At 40.9% G+C, this 6,442-nt stretch overlaps 1 pseudogene; it reads right to left on the minus strand.

Moving 5' to 3' along the window:
• Nucleotides 1-365: 365 nt before the first annotated feature.
• LOC122083547 lies at nucleotides 366-2,825 on the minus strand (annotated as a pseudogene).
• Nucleotides 2,826-6,442: the final 3,617 nt, after the last annotated feature.

Consider the following 6,442-nt stretch of genomic DNA (forward strand, 5'->3'; position numbering starts at 1 on the left):
ATAGCTCTGAAATCTGATGAAATTTTCCAAGTCTACTGCTAAGAGAGTTCCTGATGCCAATTTTTTTTCCTAAAGTGGGCGGAATGGAACAAATTGTGCCGAATGATAGTAGGGCAATCAACAGATGAAATCATTCACGAGGGTAGGATTTAATAGAGAAACTATTTTATTTTAAGAGTTGGATGAAAGTTCTTCGGTGTTGTAACATCACTGATGGTGTCATTTACTTGTCTGTTTTCACTTATAATGGTCTCAATACCCATAAGTTGAAACCTTAACTTGTATAGAGAAGGGAATAGAAAGACCGACAGAAAAAGAGAAACAACTGTGGAAAACCCTCTTCGTGTTCATGTTGACCATATAAATTATTTCAAACAATATTTCAATTAAAATTAACTAAATTTTTGAAATGCAATCCATTACAATTCTCCTTGGTGTAATAGTGGGTGATTTATTTGTATTTTTTCATTACATAGATAAAGGATATGGGGAGAAAAATCCATTCCAAACTTCACTATTTTCATATCCTGTGTATTACTAACAAAAGATCCTTCCTAAATGGGGATCATTGATGATGACCCCTTAAACTGCTGCATGATAAGAACTGATGCTGCAGAAAAGGATTCAGAGGAAGCTAACAAGCTTCCTACTGGCCCCAACTGATCTGTACAGTCATTCCTAACATCCAAAGCTGCAGCAACCTCTCCCTCTAGGCTTCGACCCACTAGAAACAGATTACAGAGACTGAACTCCCCAATCACAGCAATGATTTCTGCTGCATTTTGAACCATCCTCTTTTGATACTTCATTGAACCTTCAGTAATCTGAATATTCTTCTGGAATTCAGATAAGCATTTGCCATCAATAGACTGATTCCTAGTGTCAAAGTCATCATTAATATTGAGGGCTCCATCATCTATCTCATGCTCCATTGAGAAGTGAAGTACTGTGAGACTGATACCAGGGTGTTCAGCCATTCGCACTCCGTAGGCAAGTGCTTCCCGATCATCACATCCTCCAAAGAATATGACAGTCATGGAAAGAAAAGCATCATCGCTAGAAGATCTGTTCTGGGTTGGTCTACCAAAGCCCCGATCAAGAAGTATCCCAACAGAGCACCTTGCTTCTTTAAGGACTCTTTAATTGACAAATCTGAAATCAGCTCTTAGCATCTCCATGGAACCATCCATTCTTTGATGCTGGTGGAATGGAAGAATCACCATAGCCACTCTCTTGCTTTCTGCAGAAGTGCAAATGTCTTCATGAATACTAGACATTGCAGAGAAAGCTCTCATAGGTTTCACTGGGACCCGACCTAATAGTTGGAAAGCGTGAAAAGCAGATGCAACATGGTCTGTGTCCATCCATTGTCTCTTGCTCCAGAAGGGCAGGCCATTCTTCCTTGCCTTGTTTCCCATGAGAATTGCTGATGGTCTCTCAGAGAGCTCCATGAGATGCATACAATAGACACAAAGCCCTTGGAGTTGGTCACTCCCATGGGAGATTTCCATTAGGTTTACCAAAGTTGTACTATTGGTACTATGGAAACAAGCCAAAACCCGAAGCTGAGTACTTGGGTCCTTCCTCTCTATTGTTCCATGCTTGTACTCCTTATTGTTAGACCTTCTTGCAGGCTCATACACCGCAGTGACAAGAGGTGTCGTAATGAACGTAGTGAAGAGAGCCATTAAAACCATGATGGAAAAGGTCTTTTCATTCAACACCTGCAAAACCAAAAGAAATCAGCACAATTTACATCAAACATAAATGAATTAACAGAAGTATAAGCATATGAGATATAAGAGAAACAAACTCGTACCTTTCTATCCCTGCCAATGTTGAGGACAATGAGTTCCACCAAACCTTTTCTGTTCATTAGGAGGCCTAGTGCAAGAGCCTCACGGAAAGGTACTCTAGAGAGAAGAGAAACCACAACAGTACCCAAAATCTTCCCAGAACAAGCAATAAATATGAGCGAGGCCAGAAGACCCCAGGATTGAGCCCCTTGAATTGTAGCTACATTGGTTTTCAACCCACTTGAGACAAAATACAGAGGAAGGAAAAGGCCAGACACTAGATCTTCCAATTTTTCCACAAGAGCAACAGCAAAGGGTCCTTCTGTAGGGACCAAAATTCCAACCACAAAAGCCCCAAAGAGAGCATGGATTCCAATAGAATCTGTGACAAACCCAGCTACTAATACCACCACTAAGGTGACACATATGTATAATTCATCCACAGGTCTTCTTTCCTTGCATTGCTTGGCCATCCATTTAAAGACGGGGGAGCCCTATAATGGTACAGATAACAAAACAAGAACCAGAAAGAAAGACCCATAGTGAGACAATAGCCGAGTGACCAGTGGTTGAGAGGGCAATGGCAAGGGCTAATAAAATCCATGCAGCCACATCATTAACCACAGCAGCTGACATGGCTAAGCGGTCTACAACAGTGTTGAGTAGCTTAAGCTCAGCAAGGATACGAGCCAAGACAGGACAGGCAGTAATGGACAGAGCTACACCCATGAAGACAAGGAATGGAGGTCCATGAACCCCTTTAGATATGGTTTTCCTAAGCACAAAAGATGAACCAATTCCTAATGCAAAAGGGACACTGATTCCGGTGACCGCTATGGCAAGAGCTTTCTTTCCGGTCTTACGGAGAGATTTAGGATCTAATTCTAGGCCTACAAGAAAGAGAAAGAAGAGGAGTCCAAGGTTAGCCAGAGTATCTAATACAGTGAGGCTCTTGGATGGGAAAACTGAATTCAAGAATATCTTGCTACGACCCAAAGCTGATGGCCCAAGCAATATTTCACCCTGCAATCAAGAAACATGGAAAGAATGATCAAATATAGTGAAATTCATAATGTGCTTATAATGGAAGAGAACCCATGAAATAAAGTTGCAGAATGAGTTACAATTATCTCTGCAATCACACGCGGTTGCCTGAGAGGTCTGAGGAGAAACGCAAGAGTGTGTGTGATGAAGACTATGAAGCATATCTGTAGAATTGCGAGAGGAAGTGCATAGTCTAATGGATTACTTCCTTGAAATATACCATTAGAAGTGGCTACCATAGGTGGTGGACATACGTGGGTTGAAGTGGTTGAAGCCATTAACCTTAACTTCTTGTTGATGAAGAAGAAACTTGAGCAAGCTAGTGATACAAGTGGAAGGAGGGAGGAAGGGACGGAGCAATTAATTATATAGAATTTAGAACAGGCGTCCCAGTTTGTCTATGACTAGCTATACGAGTGGAACAAGTTAACAAGAAACAAAGAAACAGAGGAAGAGTATCAGAGTTAGACTAGGATTCTAGCATTCATTCTTCAATACAATACCGATGCTTGAAACCATGGTACTCTGTGATCTGGGGATGATCATAGAATTTAGAACAGGCGTCCCAGTTTGTCTATGACTAGCCATACGAGTGGAACAAGTTAACAAGAAACAAAGAAACAGAGGAAGAGTATCAGAGTTAGACTAGGATTCTAGCATTCATTCTTCAATACAATACCGATGCTTGAAACCATGGTACTCTGTGATCTGGGGATGATCATACTTTACGCAGTCTATTATATAATAATAATAATAAGGGAGAGGGTTCCAAACGGCAGTGTGGGAACCAAGGGGAGCACATACAGAAGCATCAACAGTGGTGGTATTTCTGTTTTTCATGGGAGGTGATATGGTCATTTCCTTCCTCCCTATGTAGTTTGTATAGGTGCAGAGGTCATGCTAACTTCTAGGCTTTTTTTTTTCTTAACAGAGAGAGGGTAATAATAATAATAAAGAAAAGAACGATACCTGTTTGCGTGTGTATATGTTCAGACATAAGAGTGTGGATTAGGTTCTGGTACGAGAATGGGCTGATATGCACCGATGGAATCCACCACAGAGTTGGTTGTTGGGTAGATTCCATCTGTGTGGATCAGCCCCGCACAAGAATGGTTCCACTCTCCAGACATAGTGGAGAGCAAAATGACCAGACCACTTTTCATTAAAAGCAGAAATCATGTTCTATTGATGCTTCTACTATTGCTTCCATTAGCCCCTACACTAGGGATCGAGCTCCTCTGCTGCATCATTTGTTGGCGGAGCCTGGCGGAGGTTGCCTAGGATTTTGACACCAAACCAACGCCATGTGTATGTAGATAATACAAGACCAAGGAAACGGTCTAAATTTTGGTTTTGAAAACTCGACCGGGCGGATCAACCAAAACGGTAAAAAAACCTAAATCCTTCACTTTCTTCTTCTTCTTCTCCCTTTTTCCCTCTTCTGGTTGCACGCAAGCAAGCCGTAGACTCCCTCTGTTGCGTCCTCTCTTCTAGTCGGAGAAAGCAAAACCGCAGCTCCTCTGTTGCGTCCTCTCTTACTCTATTCTGTTCGAGCAAAGGAAAACCCAGATGGATAAAGACACCATCTTGCCTGTTCAAAGGCCTGGACTGCACATGTAACAAATAATAGAAGCAAATCCTGTTGAATAAAGTGGTGCATTTGTTTAAAAAAATAATAATAATAAGAACAATATAAACATGACAAGTCCTCTGCTGGGGGTCCATCCAATGCTCACGGTTTGGCAATCTTTTGGCTCCCCAAGGTAAAAAACTTAAAAGATCACACAGGGATATTCAAATTGAATGGTAGAAATTCTTCTGTTTATCCATCTGGGATGTATTATTGATCTTATTGCACAAAGACACCATCTTGCCTATTAAAGGATACTAAGGGCCATCCGGGTAGATTTTTTTTCTTTTCAAGTTGGTTGATATCAAGGGCAGCTTGATATTATTTTAATCATGATCAAAAGGTTGAATTTGTCTGTGAACAATAGACAATCCTCAGCTCTTGCCATCAAGACTAAAAGAGAACCTTGATGTTGTACTAGTACCTAAGTCGATCAGTAATTTTGGATCTGAATGAATAAATACTAAATACAGATATATCAAATGTTCGAATTATTTTATTACTTGATAATGATTGTGTCATAAATCTGGCATTGGGCATTCTTGCCCTTTCTACTACACAGGATTTAAAACCATCCAAAGAAAAGAAACAAAAGCCTCTGATAATGAAAAGAATGAAACTGTCTACAAAGTATCCATCCACAAGAAGAAAGACTTAGTCGATACTGAAACAGAAAAATGAGTCCATAACAAAGCTCTTCAGGGCAGTTCTTGCAAATTCTTCTAGTATGTGATAGTGCTGCAGTCTTCTTCCCCAGAATCCCTTCAGGGTAAACATATTTGCACTCAAGGTCCATGAAAATCACCTCCAAGGGTATGGAGGGACCGAGGGACTGAGCCTATCAGAATGATTATACACTTACAATTCGGTACTGAAACAGAGCTTCCACAAGGGCTAGTCCTCGATTGACAGGGATATTGGGTGAAGAGAAGTCAAAAGCATCAAGGATATTGAAGTCAAGGAAGAGCAGAGAGAGGACGCAGTAGAGGGAGACTACGGCTTGCTTTCGTGTGACCAAAAGAGGGAAAGAGGGAGGAGAAGAAGAAGAAAGTGAAGTATTTAGGTTTTTTACAGTTTTGGTCGATCTGGCCCTGTCGAGTTTCCAAAACCAAAAATTTAGACCGTTTCCTTGGTCTTGTATTATCTACCATACACGTGGCATCGGCTACGTGTCAAAATCCTAGGCAGCCTCCGCCAGGCTCCGCCAACAAATGACGCAGCAGAGGAGCTCAATCCCTACACTAGTGCGGGGCCACACTGATGTCTACAGAACACTCTCCTATTATTAGATGCTAAAATCAGGCTCACACATTCCTTCCTCTTACCCTGTCCAAGGGAAAACAAAAAGAGTGAGGTCTGGTTTCTTAGGTCTTCACAGCGCTATTAATTTCTCAGTTAAGGTTACACAATCATGCTTTCTCAGTTCTTCCCTTTTCCCAGGCCAGCATTTTAGCTTCACAGTTTCAGTGGAGGCACGATCTTATAAACTTAATTCCATTAGTTATGGATAGTTCTTGTATGTCAAGAAGATTGAATCAATGGACGATCCCACATCACTGATTTTTTTTATTATTATTATTATTTTTTTTTTTTCGGTTGTGTACAAATTAATTTTATTTATTCATTTGACGAAAAGGTTTTAGGATTTGGGTTTTGGTTCCGCATTTTTACTTGAGCCTGTGAAAAGTAATTTATTCAATAGAAAGTGAAGATCATGCAATTGGTGGGCTACGTGGAGAGGAATTTGGCTATATGTCACTCCTAAGAATACAAAGTGCGTGTTCGCATCCTCAATGGTTGATTGATGAGAGGAAGTTTGTCTCGGTGGATGTTTGGCTCGGAGGAATTTAAGAGTGTGCTGCATGGACAGCTTGAATAACATTCATTGGGGTCCATGTCAACAATAAAGCGATAGGGGACGGCACACTCCCTATTAACTTTCTTTCCGTCCACGTTTGTTTAGTGGGGAGTT

This window comes from Macadamia integrifolia, chromosome 7 (assembly GCF_013358625.1).
Source record: "Macadamia integrifolia cultivar HAES 741 chromosome 7, SCU_Mint_v3, whole genome shotgun sequence".
Taxonomy (NCBI): Eukaryota; Viridiplantae; Streptophyta; class Magnoliopsida; order Proteales; family Proteaceae; genus Macadamia; species Macadamia integrifolia.